General features: G+C 38.0%; 1 long non-coding RNA gene across 1 annotated transcript in view; it reads left to right on the top strand.

Annotated features, from left to right (window-relative positions):
* Positions 1–19,958, top strand: part of LOC308608611 — a 176,589-nt gene extending 156,631 nt beyond the window's left edge. The window contains exon 3 of the long non-coding RNA XR_014014202.1: positions 19,857–19,958. This is a non-coding gene — a long non-coding RNA (uncharacterized lncRNA). The remainder of the gene's footprint in view (positions 1–19,856) is intronic.
* Positions 19,959–25,686: the final 5,728 nt, after the last annotated feature.

The raw sequence follows: 25,686 nt of genomic DNA, 5'->3' as shown, positions 1-25,686 counted from the left end.
CTGTTGGTGGGAATGTAAATTGATACAACCAATATGGAGAACAATATGGAGGTTCCTTAAAAAACTAAAAATAAAATTACAATATGATCCAGCAATCCCACTACTGGGCATATACCCAGAGAAAACTATAATTCAAAAAGACACATGCACGCCAATGTTCATTGCAGCACTATTTACAATAGCCAGGACATGGAAGCAACCTAAATGCCTATCGACAGTCAAATGGATAAAGAAGTTGTGGTACATATATACAATGGAATATTACTCAGCCACAAAACGGAACGAAATTGGGTCATTTGTTGAGATGTGGAAGGATCTAGAGACTGTCATACAGAGTGAAGTAGTGAAGTAAGTCAGAAACAAATATCGTATATTAACACATATATGTGGAACCTAGAAAAATGGTACAGATGAACCGGTTTGCAGGGCAGAAGTTGAGACACAGATGTAGAGAACATACATATGGACACCAAGGGGGGAATGTGGCGGGGTGTTGGAGGTGGTGCTGTGATGAATTGGGTGATTGGGATTGACATGTATACACTGATGTGTATAAAATCGATGACTAATAAGAACCTGCTGTATAAAAAAAATAAAATAAAATTCAAAAATTCAAAAAAAAGACTAGGTTTAGGAAAACATATTTTAAGAATTTTAATAATAATAATAATAGCTCCCATTTACTGAGCAACTATTATGTTCCAGGCATTGTGATAAGTGATGCATTATCTTTAATCTTCACATTAATCTCACAAAGTTTGATTTATTACCCCAATTTTTGAAGAGATAGAGTGAAAGATTAATAATATAAGCATGTTAAATATCTTTTTTTAAACAGAATCTGAATTTTCAATGATTATCAAAATTGAACGGGAATATGAGGTCATTTAATTCAACCTTTCATCAACTGTAGTTGTTAAAGTTTCTTATTGCCCTATGCCTTTAATTCATGAGGTCTACTCCTATACCACAGAACCACCTACCACCACATAAAAATAGGCTGCAAATACCCTCTTGTTGCTTAACTACCTCTATGCTGGACTATTTACTCTGATGCACCTCCTACATTGCTTCCTGCCCTGTTCTTGATTATCCTGACATGATTACCTTGCAATTCACTGACCTCGATTTGCCCTTCTGACCAGGTGCCTCAAAAGCTTTAGTCCTTTGTCTCCATACTTGACCATGTTTTAAACTCTCTGGGGTCAGCAGTGTGTTGGATCCTGCCTGACTTCCAGGATATTATATCTCATGTCAGGCACTTCAGTAGCACCTCCATTTGAAAGTCTTTTCTTATTTCTGGCTAAAATTTCCCTTCCTACAATGTCTGCCTTTTGATTTTAGCCAGTTATAAAATTGTTTTTAACAATACAATGTAACTTTTCTACCAACTCCCACCTTTATTCTGTTCTACATCCAAAGCAAAGTGATGCAAGAGAAACTCGAGTATTAAAGACTAGGAAGACCAACTTGTCCTGGTTTTCTCACACTGTCCTGGTTTTGAAACTGGAAGTTCCCCTTCTCATGAACCTCCTCAGTCCTGGGAAAACTGGGATGGTTGGTCATCCTATATTTTAAACTCCAGTGTTCCTGTGCTATACAATAGCTTTCAAAAACAACCATTTGATGAGCACAGTCTAAGTAAATCTCTCTCACACATACACATAATTCCTCGAATGTAGAAAGAGTGCTAAAGTCATGACTGTACTTAAGAGTTGTAAATTTCACAATCTAGGCATTACATGCCTTCCCTACTCTCCAGATAAGTGGAATAGGCTGAAAAAAATCAAGAGGCTTCACTGGATATTTATGCAATTTATTATGAATACCCAGGGATGGACCCTGTCTAGAAATTTGGTTTAAGAGTGAAAGGATTCAAACTTGTGACACTGATTTAATTCACAGTCCTTCCTAGTTTTTTGCTTCTTTGTCATAAAACTAATAGGAAACCTAGGCTGGGGTTCTCATATCGAAATTACCTATGCCAGTATTCCAAATTTCATGGTTTAATTGGTTACTCAGGATACTGAGGTGTGGGTCGGGAAATGTCACGAAGATATGAAGAATATTTCAAAACTATTTAACCCTTGTAGGATAGAGACAATTGAGGGTTAGCCCAAGGATGTGTTTTCTTTGGACCGTAAGGTGTATTCAACAAAACAACAAACAAAAAACTGAATTAGTTGCCAATCATTGAAAGCCAAGAAGAGATGTTCAGAATAATGTGAGCACAGGAGATGTTCCATGAACACGTACAGCACAGTTTAAAGATGCTCAATAAAAGAAAGCCAGATTCCTGACTTTTCTTGAAAAATCAGATCTGGTCACACCGGGCTTGCATTACTATAGACAGTGGTTTGAAAATGTTGTATTGGATCAGAATCCCCTGAAGGGCTTGTTAGACCACTGACTGCTGCCCCCCACCTCCGCTCCCAGGCACCAGATGCAGATTCAGTCAGTGGATCTGGGGGCAGGGCTTGACTTTTTGCATTTCTAACAAGTTTTCTTCTGATGCTCCTAGACCAAGTCCAAGAACCACACTTTGAGAACTCTGAGAACAATTGACTGGATTACAGTCACTGCTGCTGCCCCGTTCACCACCCTCATGTTTGATGGGGTCTGTAGTCTCAAGTTCACCATAGTCTCCATCTGGCTCGCCTCCCTCATTTGTATTAGCAGCCCAACCTCTATAACTATGTGAGGTTTCGACTATTTGATTACCCAGATTTTCACTTCACTTGTTAGAGTGTGGATATTTTTCTTGTAAGCCCAAACTCAGACACTTAAAAGGGACAGGGTGACCATAAGGATCGAGGGGAATGAGAAAAGGAAGCAAGTAGGTTGGACCTAGAGCCAAATTTCTGGTAGTTTTCCTTTTTTATTTCATTCCTTCATTAGCTGGAGGCTTGGGTGGGATAAGATGATATGGACCAGTGGCTCAACAAGCCTGGCTGGACAATGAGAATCACCTGGGCAGCTGTTAAAACCACCATCCTGGACTTCCCTGGTGGCACAGTGGTTGAGAATCCACCTGCCAATGCAGGGGACATGGGTTCGATCCCTGGTCTGGGAAGATCCCACATGCCATGGAGCAACTAAGCCCGTGCGCCGCAACTACTGAGCCTGTGAGCCACAACTACTGAGCCCACGTGCCACAACTACTGAAGCCCACACGCCTAGAGCCCGTGCTCCGCAACAAGAGAAGCAACCGCAGTGAGAAGCCCGCGCACTGCAACAAAGAGTAGCCCCCGCTCACTGCAACTAGAGAAAGCCCACGCGCAGCAACGAAGACCCAATGCAGCCAAAAAAACCCCCAAAAAACAAAAAAACCCACCACCCCAAAGCAGCTAAATCAGAATCTTAGTATTAAAACCCAGGTAAGTTCCTTGAATGATTTTACCATGTATAATATGAAAACCACTATCATAAACCTGTGAACTCCAGGTAAATAACTGTTCTCACTAGAGGAAACAACTTTTATCTCAGTCTTTCTGCTCTGGGCTTTTCAAAGTAGTGTTTCCAAATATAAGTCACAAAGCTCTATCCAGACAAAGAATGCTCTGAACACAGGAGATGCTCCATAGACACACATAGTATAGAGTAAAGGTGCTCAATAAATGTTTGTTAAGAGAATTGAATGCTAGAGAGCAATCGCCAGTGTTCTGAAGTTATGTAATCACTCTGAATTGTAAAACAGGTGCAGTTGCTTAAAAGAGATAGGTATACCGGTAGGAAGCTGAACTTATGAGCTTGCCTAATGCTTTGAAAATCAAGACATGTCACCAATTAGCTTATATTACATTTACGCTTTTGCCACTTGGAAAAGGTCCATTACAGCCTTAGGCTTTGTCTACATGCTGCCAAGCATCTGAATAAACAGTGCTAGGTTCAGTTAATCATTTGGGTAATAATAAGCCCTTCCATTTTGACAGTACTTCTAGGTCTTTAAAGCATTACCAAATTACAGTCTCATTTGATTCTCACAGCAATTGGGGATCATTTAAAATAGCTTAGTGGTGCAACTCGGGCTATAGAGTCAAACAGATTTGGGCTCAAATTCCTATTCCTACATTTATTAGTTACAAAACATGGCTTTTGGCAAGCTACTTAACCTCTCTGAGCCTTAATGTGTTTGACTTAACATGAGAATAATAATAGTAACCGTCTCATCAGACTGTTGAGATGATTAAGTGATTATGAAGGTCAAGTACTAAGCATAAAGCACAGAACATAGTAAATGCTCATAACTGTTAGCTGCCATTATTGTAATTATTATTACTAATATTAATTTGGATATTGTATTAGTCAGGGTTCTCCAGAGAAACAGAACCAATAGGAGATAAATAGATAAATAGATAGATAGATAGATAGATATACATATAGATATATATGAGGAGATTTATTATAAGAATTGGCTCACGTGGTCATGGAGGCCAGGAAGTCCCACCAGCTGCCATCTGCAAGCAAAAGAAAGCTGAAAGTATAATTCAGTCTGAGCCCAGAGTCTGCAAACCAGAAACTCCAGTGTCCGAGGGCAGGAGAAATGGAAGTCCTAGCTCAAGAAGAGTGAGAGTTCACCCTTCAGCTGCCTTTTTGTTCTATTTGGGTCCTCAACAGATTGGATGATGCCCACCCACATTAGTGAGGGCATATCTCTTTACTCAGTCAGATTCAAATGCTAATCTCTTCCAGAAACACCCTCACAGACACACTGAGAAATAATGTTTTAACAGGTATCTGGGCATCCCTTAGCCCAGTTGAGTTGACACATAAAATTAACCATCACAGATATTATCCATCTCAAAGTAAAATCTTTACATGCTTAACTGTGTCTTTCATTTTACCATGTAGACAAACCACGGTAAGATGGGAGGAGAGGGGGGGATTCATAACATTTTTGTCTAAACCACAGAAAGGCATATATCAGAAGGTCAAGAGCTTCAAACTCCTTGTACTCTTAACATTGACAGCCTGAGGTAAGGGCAAGAATTAGTCAAGAGATTGGTGGCAGCAGTGGCATACAAGATGATTCTTAGTACTGCAACACACAGAATGAAGGAAAATGTGTAGGCAACCCTCTCCCTCTTTCTGAACAAACCTTTGGCTTTCCTAGAGTGACAAATAGTTTTAGCATAATAAGGATCACTGCTGAATGTCTACCCTGATAGGCAATAGAATCATTATTCCTATTTAACATATGAGGAAAGTGAGGCTAATAGAACTCAAATAACTTACATAAGATCACACTGATAGGGGCTTCCCTGGTGGCGCAGTGGTTGAGAGTCCACCTGCCAATGCAGGCGACGTGGGTTTGTGCCCTGGTCCAGGAGGATCCCACATGCCATGGAGCAGCTGGGCCTGTAGCCATGACCACTGAGCCTGCGCGTCCGGAGCCTGTGCTCCGCAACGGGAGAGGCCACAACAGTGAGAGGCCCACGTACTGCAAAAAAAAAAAAAAAAGATCACACTGATAGAAAAATGGTTGAGGTAGGAATCAAACCCGTATCTATAGTCCTCCAAAACCCATGCTCCTTCCATCATATCATGTGGCTTTTCCTGTACACCTCAGGATGTCATCCACCACACTTCATATGAAGGCAGCTATCCCGGTGGTCATGCACTGCCTACTTGTCCTCCCCCCTGTGAAGGAAGGTCACCATGGCCCACTCACTCATAAACTCATGACATAATAAATAATCAAGAGTTGGCATGCTGTTCTAGAAATACTGTGATACATTTGCCCACAGTTCATGTGGTTTTAGGATCAGCTATAAAATGTCTTCATCCTTTTGGTAAGGGCTAGGGAACAGTATCAGAGTGGGAGGCCCTGAATCAGAGTGGGAGGTCCTGAGGATGAGAAAGGGAGATATTTTTCTCCAAATATCTTCCACAGGAGCTGGAAGGAACCCTAGAAATCTAATACAGCCCCCTATTTTTATAGGTGGAAACACTGCCATATTAATAACAGATGAGGTCTCATTCATTCATTTATTCATTCTTCCTGCTTCCCTCCCCAGTGCTTACCAAAACCTGAAACAGTGTCTATGGGTGAACTTCCTTTCTTAGGTGGCCTAAATTTCAAACACTGAGTAGGCTTATAAGGCAAGCTTCTAAGTAGTAGGCTTCTGTATCAGGTGGCATCTATTAAAGTGGGCATGTGATGGAGCTATACAAATATGCTTGGACTAGTAAATTAGTAAGGCTTTCATTACAGATGAAAATGCCGCCCCCCCAAATCAGGAAAAGGCTAAATACTATATGACTTGTTTATAGATGAGAAAGTAGGATCAGACCACTTGAGATTTCAAATGGTGAATGGAGCAGGCCCATCTCTGGAGGAGCTGGAGCAGACAGAGGCAGAACAAATGAGGAAAAGTGCTGAACCCACTATCTATTACATGATGCTATGGCCCAGAGTTTCTAATGCTCTAGACAGTTTGTTTGATTAGTACAAATAAACTTACCTACATGGACTTTGGTATATGTATGATACTTTAGTTCTCCATCACTAAAATAAACATAGCATTAATATATCTTTTCCATTTAGGCCAAACTGGAGTTAATAAAAGACATCTAGTGACAGTTCAGAACAATTATATCTTGCCATAAAAGACCATATTAAACTATAGAATGCTCTAGAAACGATTCAAAATGGAAAGCGCTGGATGCAGTGGTTATGTTTCATTCCAAATTCAGCTGGAAATTTGCAAAAAAGAAATGAATCAACAACTCATCAACTTCTGAAACAGCTTTTCTTCTGTTTGCTGGGCAGAGTCATCATTTAAGCTGATCATTTATCTTTCCTAAAGGGATTTTTCATTGAATGGGATTCTGGGATGTGCTTCTAGAGATATGTCAAACATCATAAAATAGTTATTAGTTCCATATGCTGAATTTGCTTCCAAGTGCACCTGTAATGTGTTGTCTCACCCAAGAATGCCCATATAGTTTTATGTTTTCCCTTTCCTCATTCCTCAATATCCCCTGGAGCTCTTGATTATAGGAATCAGTCAAGGAGCTTCTCAACAGGTATATCTTTGCCAGTCTTCTCCATTGGACTTTTTTGGAGACCTCCAACTAGAATCCAGCCTCCTTTCTTGTAATGTCATACAGACCACGTGCAAGTTTTGGTCATCCGCTCAGGAAAATTCTTTCTTTTTAGTATTTCAACTGCTACTTGCTCTTGATGCACGTTGAACATTCAACCAATTTTCATTTGCTAGTTGACTTTATTTTCCAATTCTTGAGCTTCTTTTTCATTTTCAAACTTAACGGGATAAATTGCAAATTTAGGAGGCCATTTCAAATGATTTATTCATAAGGTTTCAAATCTGAGCAAACTGTTTTACACAACTCTTCCAAAAAGTTAAAAATAAAATGTCTACCTATGCCAAAGTAAGCACAGAAACAAAGCTTCTTTTCGAATGCAAAAATGGTTCCTTTTAGAAATATACAGGAGCATTTTTAAAGTGCAAGTTTTAATTTCCTGGTCTATGATATAAAGATGACATTCAGAATAACCAGGAGGCATAGTAGATATAAACCAAACTACAGTTGACCCCATCTCTCTCACTCCCCTATCCTATCCAATTCATTGGCAAGGCCTGTTGATTTTGTGTCCTAAACAATTCTCCAATCTGAATACTTCTCTCCATCTCCATTGCCACCTGGTCTGAGTTACAATCATCTCCTGCTCAGATGGCTACAGAAGCTTTGTGACTGGCTTTTTGCTTTCATCCTTTACTCCTGTGGTAGACTAAATAATGCCCCTCACACACCCCTCCCCACAACACACACAGGAAGATGTCTACAAACTATTCCCTAGAACCTGTGTATGGGTTCCCTTACATGGTTAAGAGGGATTTTACAGATGTGATTAAGTTAAGAATGTTGACATGGGGAGATTATTCTGGATTATAGAGTTGTCTCCAATGTAATCACAAGGGTCCTTATAAGAGGGAGGCAGAGTCAGAGAGAGAAAATGTAATGATCGGAGCTGATGTCAGAGAGGAGAGAAGATTCTACATTGCTGGCTTTGAAAATGGAGGAAGGGGCTTCCCTGGTGACACAGTGGTTAAGAATCCACCTGCTAATGCAGGGGACACGGGTTCGAGCCCTGGTTCGGGAAGGTCCCACATGCCGTGGAGCAACTAAGCCTGTGGGCCACAACTACTGAGCCTGAGCTCTAGAGCCCGCGTGCCACAACTACTGAAGCCCACGTGCCTAGAGCCCATGCTCTGCAACAAGAGAAGCCACTGCAATGAGAAGCCTGCGCACCGCAACAAAGAGTAGCCCCCGCTCGCCGCAACTAGAGAAAGCCCACACGAGCAGCAATGAAGACCCAATGCAGCCAAAAATAAATAAATTAAATAAATAAATTTTTTAAAAAAAGAAAGAAAATGGAGGAAGGAGCCATGAGGCAAGGAATGCAGGAGGCCTCTGGAAGCTGGAAAAGGCAAGGAAACAGATTCTCTCCTATAGCCCTCAGAAGGAACACTTCTGCCTTGATTTTAGCCCAGAGAGCTGATTTTGGACTTTTCACTTGCAGTACAGACAATAAATCTGTGTGTGTTTTTAAGCCACTAAATTTGTGTGAATTGGTTACAGCAGCCATAAAAAATTAATGTAACTCCCCACAATAGATTCCCCACACAATAGAAGGATCTTTTTAAAAATTAATATTCCTCAATGGCAGCTCTAGGAACTCAGAGAAGAGTCCAAAATACTAACATATCCTCCAAGGCTCTGTGTTATGGGTTGAACTGTGTCCCTCCAAAATTCATATGTTGAAGTCCTAACCTCCAGTACCTCAGAATGTGACCTTATTTAGAGAGGAGGTGTTTGCAGAAGTAATCAATTTAAGTGAGATCATTAGAGTAGGCCCCAATCTGACTAGTGTCATTATATATATGAAAAAAAAAAAGAGAAAGGAGATGTATACACAGAGACACACAGATAGAGAGAAGACAATGTGAAGAGCCACAGGGGGAAGAAGTGGCTACATAACAGGCTAAGTGGACAGTCCCGGAACACATCCCTACCTCACAGCCCTCTAAAGGAACGAACCCCACCAACAACTTGATTTTGGATTTTTAGCCTCCAGAACTATGAGACAGTAAATTTCTGTTGTTTTAAGCCACCCAGTCTGTGGTACTTGTTACAGCAGGGCTAGCAAACTAATTCACCCAGCATGACCTGGCCTCTGTCTGCCTTCCCAGGTTTATCTTGAGCGATCTTTCTCTCTCTCTCTGCCTGCAGCCACATGGGCCTCTCTCTTCTAAGCCTTCACACATGCTATGGGACATTTATCCCCACCGCCCACCTCTCTTTACATGATTAACACCCTATTCATCCTTCAGGTGTCCGCTTAAATGTCACTCTTCAGAGACTTCCCCTCATCGATTTGAAAGGTGTTACCAGTCTCCATTATTCATTCGTAACACCCTGGCCTTTTCTGTATTAGCTCATATAAAATTTTTAATTCCAAATCTATCTTAATATATTTTATTTTAAATAAAAATTATTTTTTAATAAAAAAATTAGTGTCTGTGACAATGGCTATATTGTTAACTACTGTATACACTGTGCCTAGCACATTGCCTAACACGTAACAGGTACTCAATAAATAATTTGTTGAACGAATAGATAAATTCATGCCCTGAGACAAAAGATCTCTGACAAAACCTGCTTCAAATTCACATTCTCTCATCCAGGCCTCACATTTCAAGAACAGAAATCTGAGAGGCCGTCCCTCAGTGTCTTGGTAAAAGGCTCTAGAAACAGAGTTGCTCCTCTCTCCACCCTTACCTTGTATACTGAGGACCCAGAATCCCAGGTAAATGGATATCACTATTGATAGCTCATTAGATGCCCCCCCTCAGTTTCAAACCCAGGAAGACTTCTGATATACTGCATCCTCAGGATGGTAACATTTCTGATATGGACAAGCAAGGAAAAAGCTCAGTGCAAGAAATGAAACTATCAAATAATCACCGTAGCAAAGAAAAAAAAGGGCAATTTAAAAAGAAAGCAAGTTTTAAGGAAATTTGATGCTCATAAAGTTTGAGGATTTCATGTTCCCCCACCCCCAGTGAATTTCCTTGGTAAGAGATGCTGCAACCAGAGTCATCTTGAGAATTGCTGCAACCCCCCATTTCACCTTATATGTGTAGGCACTGCCATCACAGTCACAAGTGGAGCCCAAAGTCATAAAACTAGATGGATACTTAAGCCTTAATGGACATATACAAATCTTTGCTTCATAATACTGCCTTTTATTTTTAAGTGCTAATGTCAATTCAGTATTATACAGTTTCCTAGTACATGGTAAAATGTCACTTCAGGACATAAGGGAGCAAGGAACATAGGTATCAATTTGCAATGACTCCTTCTTAAAATTGCTCTTGCGTGACAAGCTTATGAGTCATGATGTTTGTGCTATAAATTCATTATAGATTCTCATATCATGGTCCATCATCATTTTAACTTGGCATGCTTTCAAGGCTTCTCAATAGCACTAGAAATTTGTTGTTTTTCTTTCCGGCTGCTTTAATATCCTACCCTTTAAAATGTTGATTTGCGTTATGGAAAATCCCCTCAGTTAAAGTTGTCTACTGCGCCACCAATTCTGAGCTAGCCATCATGAGTAAGGGCTCCAGCTGAATCTGAAAATCAGGTTTTGAAGTTTCTATGTTAGGGATCTCTTTGAGATGTGGGATGGTGTTCACCTATCACCACTGATTCAACTGTTTTCACAGTTCAGTTTGTTGTTTCAGTCACCATCACAGTCAAACCATCGGGCCCTTTTGGCCATGAAGAAGACCAGATCAAATCAACTGTTCAATCTCCTGGCAATCGACCCATAAAATGGTCAATATAATCAAGGCTGCCAAGCCAGCCTCAACCCTACAGGAGAAAGCTGCTAAAACACCACACTTTCGGGGAACACAGATTGCTTTGCTTTCCCTGTCAGCTAGTGCAGAATTATGTTTTACTGATCCTATGGGAAAGGCATCTTTAATAACTAATGACAGCTTAGTACTTATGTTGGTTGAGTTTCAGGTTTTTAAATATTAAAGTTCACAACATACCTATGCAAATGATGTCAGTTTATTTATACATACGTGTGTGCGTATTGATATGTATATGTATAAATGTACACACACACACACACACACACACACACACGCGGAGCCATTGGTTGCCTTTGGTCATTCATAAAACTCAGTGTGCATTCCTTTATGTGACCAGAATCTTAAAAGTTAAATAGCTGAAAAATGAATGAGGACATAGGAATCACAATGAAGCACCATAAAGGCAGTTATTGAACTACTGAACACAATAGAAAAATGACAGAACACTTTGTTGAAAATTAATTATTTGGGCATATGTATATGTGGGGCCATCAAGAAATGAAGAATTTTGAGAAAGTATGGGTATTTTTAAAGGTACAAATAAATCATAAAATGTTGACTGAGACATTCCTAAGAAAAAAACTGAACTGTTTTCTCAAGCTAAAAACCATAATTCTTTGTAATTTTTGTTACAACTTGATTTCAGTAAACAACATTTGTAACATTTGCAAATGAGATTAGGAGACAAAAATCATGATGTTTCCATCCTATGATTTTATATATTAGGAGCTGTACAAGGTCTTAATGTTTGTTACTCCTTGTGGGAAGCCAGGCTAGCTATACTATTTCCATATAAATTTAGACTATTCTATTTTACATCTTAAAATTGGGTCATTGCAGCCAGAAAATTCATACCAAATTGCAGTTCCTGGGCACACTGGCAGAGTTGTCAAAATATTCTCATCAGCTGAGTAAATTTTTGCTCAGAGCAAAAACAACAGACTGCAAAACACAAGTACCCTGTAAGCTATCAATTAGCCCACACATGAGAATAAACTCATATCAAATAGAAATTATGTCTGTGACATAAAACACACACACATGCACACATTCATACAGAGCTATCCATTTGATGGCATTCCTTTGAAATAAAGTTTTTTTTGAGAATGTCTCCTTGGCAGAAATCCTTGTCTCTGATTAGAAAATGGAAGGTATTATCATCATTTACTTTCAGTTACAGGAAAAAATTTCATTGTGTTAGATGCCAACATAGCAACAGAATCAAGAGTCACATATTAGCCTCTGATAATGGAACCTATAAAGAAATCTAGGGCTGAAGAAAACAGTAACAACCCAACATCATCATCCATCTCAAGGGGTTGAGATACTAGGCTGAAATCAGAAATCAGATAGGAGGGGCCCCTTATGGGTTCTCCAGTAGGAAGATTGTTTCTGGAAAAGATTTTGGGAGAGAGTTCCAACAGCCACTTGCAAAGAAGAGTTTGAATGAGAACATAGAGAAGGAGACAAACTATAAATTACTCAGGTAAAAAGCAATGAGGTCCTGGATTAGGGCTGATTATAGTGAAAGCTATGTCTGAATGGTTTTGTGATAAAGGAAGATTCTATGTGACTGAATGCAAAATGGGTTAAAGTATTGTCATGTTCCCCCCCCCTTATGATTAAGCCAGCTACTTGTGCTCTTTATGTGCTACAGAAACATGCTCTATTAATTATTCTTTTTCTCTCTTATAACTTCAGTCACTTCCTAGTTATTGGGTCTTTCTTCTCTGCCTGCAATTAACCACATACCTATATGGCTAAAAATAAAAAAGAAGAAGAAAACAAGCCTTCATTCAACCCTGAATCTTCCTTACCTATCTGATTATCGTTCTCCATCCCTCTACTACTAAATCCTTGAGAAAGCAGTCTATAATTTTTCTTCCTCCCTTTGGCTCATTTCAACAATTCAATGAACATCTAATGAGCATCTACCATGTACCAAGTGATAATACAAGGGTCTGAGAAGAAAAAGGCAAATACATAATCCTAAATCTCAAGAAGTATGCAGCTAGTAGGGGAAAAAATGATATAAACATATATAAGTATTTGAGCTCTTGTTATACTAACATAGAAACCAAATATTTTAGGACACATTTTTGAGTTAAGACAGATATTCCTCATTATCTGACTCTTACTACTCATGACTCAACACTCAGGAACCAAATATATTCAGATCACATTGTGTTCTCTCTTATCTGAACTGCCACAATCCAAACTTGGGAACTAAACAGATGTGGACAATGAGGGAGGCTTGGTTTTATAATATGATGTGATACTTCAAATAGTACAGCTTCTGCTATAAAACCAACACTAGGGACTTCCCTGGTAGTGCAGTGGTTAAGAATCCGCCTGCCAATGCAGGGGACACGGGTTTGAGCCCTGGTCCGGGAAGATCCCACATGCTGCGGAGCAACCAAGCCCATGTGCCACAACTACTGAGCCTGTGCTCTAGAGCCCATGAGCCACAACTACTGAGCCCACATGCCTAGAGCCCATTCTCTGCAACAAGAGAAGCCACTGCAATGAGAAGCCTGTGCACCGCAATGAAGAGTGGCCCCCGCTCGCCACAACTAGAGAAAGCCCGTGCGCAGCAACGAAGACCCAATGCAGCCAAAAATAAATAAATAAATAATTAATTAATTTTAAAAAAAACCAACACTAATTTCATGTTTGACAAATCTAATACTGAAGGTTTTAAAACTGTTGGTAAAAAATAAAAACAAAAGTTAAAACTGTTGGTGACTCCCTCATTCTTGATACTCTCCTTCACTGGCCTCCAGGACAAAATTTGTTCTCTACATTTCTCCTTGCAACTCTTATTTTTTCAGCACCCTTCAGTACTGTCTTCCCTTCAAACCATAGAGATTAGACCCTAGGTCTATGCTATTCAAAATGTGGTCTGTTATCAAACAACATCAACATCATCTCTGAGCTTATTAGAAATGCAGAATCAGGAATTCCTGGCAGTCCAATGGTTAGGACTCCACGCTTTCACTGCCAAGTGCCTGGGGTTCCATCCTTGGTCAGGGAACTAATATCCCACAAGCTGTGCAGCACAGCCAGGAAAAAGAAAAAAAAAGAAAAGAAAAAAGAAATGCAGCATCTCCGGCCCTCCCAGACTGAATGAATCAGAATCTATAATTTAATAAGATACCTAGGCAATTCATATGCACATTAAATCTCAATAAACACGGTAAAAGCATTTGGTAAAGTCCAATCTCCATTCCTAATAAAAACTCTCAGCAAAGTAGGGTTATAAGGGAACTTCCTCAACCTGAGGAAACTACAAAACTACAGCTTTCATATTTAAGGGTAAGAGATTGAATGCCTTCCCTCGAAGATCCAGAACAAGGTAAGAATGTTTACGTCCACCACTCATATTCAACAATGTTCTGGAGGTACTAGCCACTGCAAAAAGCAAGAAGAACTAAAAAGCACACAGATTGAAAAGGAAGAAATAAAACTGTCTCTATCTGCATATGATATGATTGTCTATGTAGAACACCTCAAGCAAAATACAAAAGAGCTGACAGAACTAAGTGAGTTTAGCAAGGTCTCAGGATACAAGGTTTATAATGTAAAAATAAATTGTATTTCTATATACTAGCAATGAACAGTTGGATATTGAAGAAAAATGTACCATTTACAGTAGCATTAAAAAGCATAAAATATACTGGTATAAATCTAGGAAAATATGTGCAAGATCTGTATGTGTGGGGAAAAAAACATCCTGCAAAACATTATTGAAAAATGTCAAAGAAGACCTAAATAAATGGAGAGACACACCACATTAATGGATTGGAAGACTCAATATTGTTAAGAGGTCGAATCTCCCCAAACTGATCTACAAATTCAACTACAATTACAGACAAAATTTTCTAGCAGTGACCCACCTCCTAGAGAAATGGAAATAAAAACAAAAATAAACAAATGGGACCTAATGAAACTTCAAAACTTTTGCACAGCAAAGGAAACCATAAACAAGACGAAAAGACAACCCTCAGAATGGGAGAAAATATTTGCAAATGAAGCAACTGACAAAGGATTTATCTCCAAAATTTACAAGCAGCTCATGCAGCTCAATATCAAAAAAACAAACAACCCAATCCAAAAATGGGCAGAAGACCTAAATAGACATTTCTCCAAAGAAGATATGCAGATTGCCAACAAACACATGAAAGAACGCTCAACATCACTAATCATTAGAGAAATGCAAATCAAAACTACAGTGAGGTATCACCCCACACCAGTAAGAATGGCCATCATCAAAAAATCTACAAACAATAAATGCTGGAGAGGGTGTGGAGAAAAGGGAACCCTCTTGCACTGTTGGTGGGAATGTAAATTGATACAGCCACTTTGGAGAATAGTATGGAGGTTCCTTAAAAAACTACAAATAGAACTACCATACGACCCAGCAATCCCACTACTGGTCATATACCCTGAGAAAACCATAATTCAAAAATAGTCATGGACCACAATGTTCATTGCAGCTCTATTTACAATAGCCAGGACATGGAAGCAAACTAGGTGTCCATCGACGGATGAATGGATAAAGAAGATGTGGCACATATATACAATGGAATATTACTCAGCCATAAAAAGAAACGAAATTGAGTTTTTGTAGTGAGGTGGATGGATCTAGAGTGTGTCATACAGAGTGAAGTAAGTCAGAAAGAGAAAAACAAACACCGTATGCTAACACATATATATGGAATCTAAAAAAAAGAAAAAAATGTTCTTGAAGAACCTAGGGGCAGGACAGGAATAAAGACACAGACATAGAGAATGGACTTCAGGACACGGGGAGGGGGAAGGGTAAGCTGGGATGAAGTGAGAGAGTGGCATTTACATATATACACTACCAAATGTAAAATAGCTAGCTAGTGGGAAGCAGCCACATGGCACAGGGAGATCAGCTCGGTGCTTTGTGACCACCTAGAGGGGTGGGATAGGGAGTGTGGGAGGGAGGGAGATGCAAGATGGAAGAGATATGGGGATATATGTATATGTATAACTGATTCACTTTGTTGTAAAGCAGAAACTAACACACCACTGTAAAGCAATCATACTCCAATAATGATGTTAAAAAATTTTTCTAGCAGGAAATTTTTTTTTGTAGATGTAGACAAGTTGGTTCAAAAAAAATTCATATGGAAAGGGAAAGGAACTAGTATAGTCAAAGCAATTTTGAAAAAGAACAAAGTTGGAGGACTCACTCCACCTGATAGTAAGGCTTATTACATTGCTACAGTACTCAGAAAGTGTGATATTGGCAGAAGGATAAACATATAGATCAAAGGGACAGAAAAGAGAGTCCAGAAATAGACCCACACAAATATGGCCAACTGGTTTTTGACAAAGGATAAAGGCAATGGTGTTTGTATAATTGGATATCCACATGCAAAAAATCAACTTGAATCATACCTCACATCATACACAAAAACTAACTCAAAATGAATTATAGACCTAAATGTAAACCCTAAAACTATAAAACTTCTAGAAGAAAACATAGAACAAAATCTTTGTAACTTTGGTTTAGACAAAGGTTTCATAGATACGACACTGAAATATGATCCATGAAAAAACTGACAAATTAACTTCAAAAAACAATATTAAGATAATGAAAAGAGAAGCCACAGACTTGGAAAAAATATGTGCAAATCACATGTCTCATAAATGAGTTGTATCCAGCATATATAAAGAACTCTCAAAACTCAGTATTTCTCAAAAAGTTAAGTACAGAGTTACCATATGACCCAGCAATTCCACTTCTAGGTATACAGCCAAAAGAACTGAAAACATATCCACACAAAATTTTCACATGAATGTTTACAGCAGCATTATTCATAATAGCCAGCAGGGAATTCCCCAGTGGTCCAGTGGTTAAGACTCTGCCTTCCAATGCAGGGGGCTTGGGTTCAATCCCTGGTTGGGAAACAAAGATACCACATGCCGTGCGGTGCAGCAAAACAAAACAAAACAAAACAAAAAAAAACACATAATAGTCAGCAAATGGAAATAAACCAATTGTCCATTAACTGATGAATGGATAAACAAATTGTGATATATCCATATGATGGAATACTATTCAGCCCTAAAAGGAATGAAGTACTGGTTACATGCTACAACATGGATAATCCTTGAATAAATTTATGCTAAAATGAATACACAAAAGGCCATATATTATATGATTCCATTTATATGAAATGTCCAGAATATGCAAATCCATAGTGATATAAAGTACATTAGTAGTTGCCAGGGGCTGGGGGTAAGGAAAATGGAGAGTGACTGTTAAAGGGTATGGGCTTTCCTTTTGGGGTGATGAAAATTAGATAGTGGTTAAAATAACACTCAATAAAAATGGGAAAAAACTGTCAATAATAACAACTCAATTAGAAATGGGCAAAATATTTGAACAGAAACTTCACCCAACATATACAGATGGCAAATAAAGATATGGAAGGATGTTCATATTTAACCATAGGGAAATCACATTAAAAACACATTTAGATATCACTACACACTATTTAGAATGCTATAATATTTAAAAAAAAAAAAAGAACTGACATTACCAAGTACCAGCAGGGATGCAAAACAACCAGAACATTCATATAGTGCTGGTAGGTACAGCCACTTTGGAAAACAGTTTGATAGCTTCTTATAAACTTACATTACAACACAGCAATTCCATTCCTAGATATTTACCAAACTGAAATTAAAAATCATATTCACACAAAAACCTGTATACCCCGAAGTGGAAACAACCCAAACTGGTAGATGGATATACAAACTGTGATGCATCCATAAAATGCAATATTACTTGGAAATAAAAAGGAATGAACTACTGATACACTCAACAACATGGATGAATCTCAAATGTGTTACACTATAAAGCATTTTTACACTGGCTTCTTTTTATACAGTATATTATTCATTTTTTATGACAATCTGGAAAAGGCAAAACTATAGACAACTAACACATTAGTGGTTGTCAGGGGCTGGGAGTAGGGGGAAGGTTTGATTACAGAAGAGCAAGGGGGATGGTTATGGGATGACTGAATTGTATACTAAAAAGGGTGACTTACTGTATGAAATTTACACCTTTAAGGAAAAAACATGCAGCTCAAATATCCCTTTCTCTGTGAAACCTTTTCTCATGTTCCGTGTCAATTAAATTTGTCCTTTTCTTGCAACTTCATCATAGCATGTGTCAACCTTTATGTTATTATTAGTTATGTAGACATCCTTATTTTACATTTGACTATGAGCTCCTTGATGGCAAGCACTCCTTCTACTATTTAGCACAGCTGGTCCTTGTACAGAGTAGGTGTTCCAGAAACATTTTAAGTGAAGGAGGGGAAGATTTCACGTTTGTAAGCCTGAATCAGTGAGGCCATGATGGAACCACTAACAAAGACAAGAAGCAGAGAAAGGAGGGCAAAGAGCACGAAATGGCACGATGGACACAACCCGGTGCATTTTCCCCACCTCACTACATGCCACAAGCCTTCAGACTGAGTGAAAATCAGAGCCTAGTGGGATTGATACTGGGATTACCACATATAGAGAAGAACCAAGAGACTAGGCAAGGCTGAGACAAGTAGGATAAGCAACTAAAATACAGCAATATGGAATACATATCAGAAGTGGGAAGACAATGACCGAAGGAAAAATCCAAAATCCAAAGGCCACAAAATGGGGTTTTGGCCAAGGAAGACAATAAAGCAGCATCCTTGAATAGTTTGATGCAAAGAGAATAATCTAGAGTCTAAAGCACAAAACTTAATGACAATGGCAACTACATTTGCATAGCGTTTTCTGTTTTTCAAACTGCTTTTCCAGTCACTATCTTGTTTGGTCCTTGTAGATTTTTAATTAGCAAAATTATTTACATATTATACATATTTATCACCCTTTCTCACTACCAAATAAAGCAATAACATTTCCACAGATATTTATGATTCATTTCTTATTAGCTCAACACTCAAATTTTCCATATTTTCCCTTCATATACATAGTTTATTCAGTCTCCTCTCTCTGATCCAACATCGTTTGTTCTATAGGCCAATATTCCTTCTGGATCTCTTGCTTATCTATAGTATGTCTGCCATCTCCATGAGTCTTTTTTTCATATATATATATATTTAGATTATATACTATATATTACATATTATATACTTTATTGAGCTATAATTGATATTAGTTTCAGATTACAACATAATGATTCCATATTTGTATACATTGCAAAATAAGACAAGTTAATATCCATCACCACCATTTTTGTCTTCTTGTGACAAGAACGTTTTTTAAATCGAAGTATAGTTGCTGTACAATATTGTATAAGTTACAGGTATACAACATAGTGATTCACAAGTTTTAAAGGTTATACTCCATTTATAGTTATTATAAAATATTGGCTATATTCCCTGTGCTGTACAATATACCCTTGTAGCTTATTTTACACCTAATAGTTTCTACCTCTTACTCCTCCACCCCTATCTTGCCCCTCCCCTCTCCCCTATCCCCACTGGTAATCACTAGTTTGTTCTCTGTATCTGTGAGTCTGTTTCTTTTTTGTTATATTCACTAGTTCATTGGATTTTTTAGGTTCCACATATAAATGATATCATACAATATTTGTCTTTGTCTGACATTTCACTTAGCATGATGCCCTCCAAGTTTATCCATGTTGCTGCAAATGGCAAAATTTTTACAAGCATATTTAAGATCTACTCTCTTAGCAACTTTCAAATATACAATACAGTGTCATTAACTATAGTCATCATCTGTACATGAAATTCCCAGGACTTATTTATAACTGGAAGTCTGTACCTTTTGATCACCTTCACCCATTTTGTCCGCCCCTCAACCACAGTGAATTTCTATCTCCCAAATCATGATGCTAGATCTTTCTTCTTGTCTGCTTTCCTCTAATAGGACCTGATGAATTTTTCTGGAGATCCAGCAGTCCTGCTATTGCCACCCCTAATGTTATCCATAATCCAACTCAAAAAGATATTCAGTGAGATACCTCCAAAGATGAAGAGCTAAGGTATCACTTTCTTCTATTATCTTCTCTTGAGCAGGTATCGTATCTCTTCTGAAACTTTGCATTAATTTTAAGCAGTTGTTTATTATATAAAGCAAAACATTATAGTTTTGCCCCAATTCTTCTAGTTCCTGCAACCACTTAAAGATATTTAAATTTTTTCTCTTCATTGAGTTTATCAGTTTCAATTTCACAAGTAGAATCTTTTGATTTCTTATTACCCTTTCAATTCTCACTTGTTCTAAATCCTCAGTCTTTAGTGTCCATTCTGCAACAGTCCTTTTGGTCTTTAAAAATTATTTTCCTTTTGAGCAGAGAAAAGGCTTCTCATTAATCATTTATGCTTTCCTCTTTCAATGCTATGAAGACAGTCTATGACATGCTCCAACATGAATGAACCTTGAAAACCTTATGCTAAGAAAGTGGAGAAGCCAATCACAAAAGACCACATACTATATGATTCCATTTTTATGAAAGGCCCAGAATGGGCAAGTCCATAGAGATAAAAAGTAGATTAGTAGTTGCCTAGAGCTGAGGGGATGGGAAAATGGGGTATTATATTACTAATTAATGGAGTTTCTTCATAGGGAGATGAAAATTTAAACCTGGTTTGTGAGAAGAGTTGCACAACTCTCTAAATTTACTAAAAGTCACTGAATTGGACATTTTAAATGGATGAATGTCTGGTATGTCAATTACACCTCAATGGAGATGTTTTAAAAAAAAGACTGCCAATGACAACTGTGGTATAAAAGGCAAGCTTCAAAGAGTCAGATCATACCAGACTGTCCTGTGACACAAAGCTGACTTTCTCCTGACTCTGCCCTATCTGTCTAAAAGGCCTCAGTCATTAAATTTGTGCAGGGTATCAGTAGGAACTATATGTTACTAAAATATAAGAAAATTGGCACCACAAAATGAATAGTCTTGCCCTGTATTCTAATGATTCCAAATCTTCCACGATTGCCCAGGTACTGGCCACCAATCTGCCTAACTCTCCACATACTACCAATACTATTTTTCTTTGCTAGACCTCCAGTTCTTGTTACTAAGCTTCAAATATTCAGGTACATTTCCTCTTATATCCATAATCTATTGTGACACCAAGTGCCTATGCAACATTGGTGGGAAGATTTGACCCACCCCACCACTGACAAGCTCTAACACATAATTTGTAAGTGGAAAAAAAGTTTTACATGTTTCAAATGGGACTTAAACTTACAAGCTTTTGCACAGCAAAGGAAACCATAAACAAACAAAAAGACAACCTACAGAATGGGAGAAAATATTTGCAAGCTATGCGACCGACAAGGGCTTAATTTCTAAAATATACAAACAGCTCACACAACTCAACAACAAAAAAACAAACAACCCAATCAAAATATGGGCAGAAGACCTGAACAGACATTTCTCCAAAGAAGACATAAAGATGGCTAACAGGCACATGAAAAGATGCTCAACATTGCTAATTATTAGAGAAATGCAAATCAAAATTACAATGAGATACCACCTTACACCAGTCAGAATGGCCATCAGCAAAATGTCTATAAATAATAAATGTCAGAGAGTGTGTGGAGAAATCGGAACCCTCCTACACTGTTGGTGAGAATGTAAGCTGGTGCAGCCACTATGGGAAACAGTATGGAGGTTCCTCGAAAAACTAAAAATAGAGTTGCCATATGATCCAGAAATCCCACTCCTGGGCATATATCCGGACAAAACTATAATTCAAAAAGATGCATGCACCCCTATGTTCATAGCAGCACTATTTACAATAGCCAAGACATGAAAACAACCTAAATGTCCATTGACAGATGAACGAAGAAGATGTGGTGCATATATACAATGGAATACTACTCAGCCATAAAAAGTGAATGAAATAATGCCATTTGCAGCAACATGGATGGACCTAGAGATTATCATACTAAGTGAAGTAAGGCAGAAAGAGAAAGACAAATAACCATATAATATCACTTATATGTGGAACCTAAAGAATGACACAAATAAACTTATCTACAAAACAGAAACAGAGTCACAGACATACAGAACAGATCTGTGGTTGCCAAAGGGGAGGGGGTGTGGGGGAGGGATGGAGTGGGAGTTTGGGGTTAGCAGATACAAACTAGTATATATAGAATGGAAAAACAAGTTCCTACTGTATAGCACAGGGTACTATATTCAATATCTTGTAATAACCTATAATGGATAATAATCTGAAATATACATATATATAACTGAATCACTTTGCTGTACAGTAGAAATTAACACAACATTGTAAATCAACTATACGTCAATTTAAAAAAAGTTTTAGGAATTTCCTGGTGGTCCAGTGGTTAGGACTCCGTGCTTTAATTGCCAAGGGCATGGGTTCAATCCCTGCTTGGGGAACTAAGATCCCACAAGCCTTGTGGCATGACCTCAAAAAAAAAAAAAAAAGAAAGAAAAGTTTTACACGTTTCGGATCATTTAAATGATGCTACTTACTGTAAAATGTTGAAGGAAAAAAACACATATTAGAAAAAGAAGAATATCCACTGCCCAGTTATAATTAGCTAACCTTTTATAATTATATCTTCCTAGATAGACACATAGGTAAAGATGAAATGATTACTAAACATGAGGTTTTATAACCTGAATCTCTTTTCATATAAGTAAATACAGTCACATATCATTTTAAGGGCTGCATATTATTCTATCATAGTGATTAATACAATTTATTAGTAGTAATTATTTAAACTGGTTCTCAAGTTTGCCAAATATGAACAACATTGAAATGAGCATCCTTATACATAGATATTTGCCTATTTGCCTGATAAATTTCTAGAAGTAGAACTACTGAATGAAGGACTATCCACTTTTCAATTGAGGTTGAATTTATAAATTTCCTCCTAAAAATGTATTAACCAATTTATGTTGCTATCAGCAGCAAACTAGAACACCCAACTTCCTCACAATCTCTCCAACACTATCATCAATTTTTCCATCACTGTAAATCTGAAAGGGTTTAAGAAGATATAAACAAATTTTGTTTACATTGCATTTATCTAATTACAATTGAGGTTGATTTTTTATTTTCATTCAAAATTTATATTTCTACCCTTGTTTTTGGAGATGATTTCTAAATGCTTTAGTTTCAATATGTATGCCACTGAGTTAGATGCCACTGTGGCACTGGTGGACCAGTTTTTGTGGCTGGTTATTTATGTGGAACTCTTTCTGGCCAGGAGTCTTTGTCTCTAGTATCTGTCATTCTGTCATTTAGTTACGTCTCTGATTTTCTGTAGATGTTGCCAAAGTGCTCTATGTTTTTTCCACTCTTAAGTGAGTTGCTGAGCCTAACCCTCTGACCTTAGGAAGCCATACCCTTGTGATTACTGAATCTGTTTGCAATATAATGTAATGAGAGATAGTATAGAGTAGTCGTTGATAATATGCATACTGAAATTAGATAGATCTGGAGTTGAATCCCAGTTCTGCAACTTAGCTGTCCAATCCTAAAAAGTTGACTTGATTTCTCTGAATCTCAGTATCCTTATTTATAAAATGGAATGAATGATAATAACCCCCTGAGAGTTATTTCGGGGATTTAATGAGATGGTAGATGTTATGTATTGTACAGTGACTGCCAAAAAATACTTGATACATAGGACTTTTAGTAGTACTATTATGAAAGAGATGAAGGACAGAATAACTGGATTCTTTGAAAGTGGAACTTTCTCTTGCACATACATTAGAAAATGAGTAACGAGGCAGAAATCCGTTTGAGTTCTAGCATCTATAGGAGCGTCAACTGAACCTAGAAACCACCATAGCAAAATGAGGCTAAACACAAACCAAGTATATATAGTCTTAGCTAATTCCACTTCTTTATTCCCAGTATCAAATGGCTTCACCATGCTACAAACCACCATGCTATCAACCAAATAAATATAACCTATAAAGGAGTACATGCCCTAGATATGAGCAAAAGAAGTAGTCATTTACACCTTTTGGGCTGTCTTCTCAGGCCACGACCTCATCTATATAAACAACACCACTACCTACCCCCAGAGATAGACGGCCAACTTAAGAGTAGCCAACCCACTGGAATACCAGTAGCCATGACATTTTCTCTCTCAGAAATTTGAACTAAGCACAGAAAGTGAGAATGTGGAGCTTAAGCTGATTTAAGATTAGTTTTCTTACTTGCAAACAGGAGAGACTTACATAAAACAATGAGGAAAGAAATATATATTTTTGCCCTCAACTTAAAAAGCTCAACAAAACTCTCCATCAAAGGTAAATAGGCAACTTAGAGTTGCCTTAGATTTAGAAGTTGGGTGTGGCTGATAGCTACTATAATCAGAGGAAGCAAAAATTTTAATTTCAGCAGAGCAAAGCAGGAAACCAATGTCCCCAAACTGCAAAAGGCTGGTATACCTGGAAAGCTAGAACTGTGGGTTTACCAAATAACTTGGAAGGCAGGAGGACCACCAGGGATTATATAGGAAAAGTTCCTTCTACTTTCTCCCACTTGGAAAGAAAACATGAATGTTCTTGATTGATGGAAAGTCCATAGTCTTTCTAATCACAGATAGGAGGGTGTGGGGACAGAATTCCTGAACTACTCTGTGAGTTCAGTTCACCCCAGAATGGACCATGTGGCAGCTCCAGGGAACTACCTTGGAAAGTATTCTTCTTACCAGTCAGAAGAGTAAATAAGGTTGGGAAACTAATAATTATTATTATAGGAAAGTAATAACAGCTAGCATTGATATAACATCTACTATAGGCTTCTTCACTAAGAGTTTTACACATATGAACACCTTTAATCTTCACAAGGCACTATTACAGTTATTATCCCCCGTTTTATAGACACAGAGAGGTTGAGCAGGCTTGTTTCCCAAGGTTGCAGGCTTGTTAAAGAATCAAGCTAAGATGGGAACACAGGTTTTCTGGCCCCCAAGTTCATGCTCCTAACCAATGTACTATCCTGCCTGAAGACTAGTGCTTAGCTGACTTAGTTGGAGAGAACCTGGCAAACCAATCCCTGATTATCAGTTCATAAGACAGCATCTTATAAATTGACCTTTCATAGAGGAATGTGCATAAGGAGACTCTAGAAAATAATAATTAAAGTAAAATAAAATAGGAATATTATTAATAGCAAAATCTTAGGCATAATGGCAGGTACTGGAGGAAATATGTGAAGAGAAAACTTCTAGGCATCCTCTCTCTTACATACACCATCATTCCTAGAGTAAGGAGGGCACTGCAGTATATGTTGTTTTTTAACGCTTTATGTACCTTTTGCTGAGGCTCAACTCTTCACTTTCATCTTTCCACACTTCCTACCCTGCTACTGTCTCATCATTTTGATGGTTCTTCCTTGAACTCTCCTAAAGTTTGCCACATGTCATTTGAATTAAGCAGTCCATAATTAGATACAGTACTCTAGGGAAAGTCTAAGCACTGCTGAGTCTAATGCAGTTTTGAGATCCTGTATTTCTTTTGGTTCACTGAAACATTAAACAATAAATTTCTGACACAGTCCTACCTTGTTATATCCTTTTACTACTTTAGCAAGGATTCTTAACCTATACTCCAGCTATAAGATCCATGAATGGGTTTCAGGGTTTTTTTTTTAAATACACTTATCTCACTGTATTAGTTATCTATTGCTGTGTAACAAATTATCCCAAATTGGGCAGCGTAAAACAAAAAGCATATATTATCTCG

The sequence above is a fragment of the Mesoplodon bidens genome (assembly GCF_964165515.1).
Source record: "Mesoplodon bidens genome assembly, chromosome: X".
Classification (NCBI taxonomy): Eukaryota; Metazoa; Chordata; class Mammalia; order Artiodactyla; family Ziphiidae; genus Mesoplodon; species Mesoplodon bidens.
This window is presented reverse-complemented; position numbering and strand designations above follow the sequence as displayed.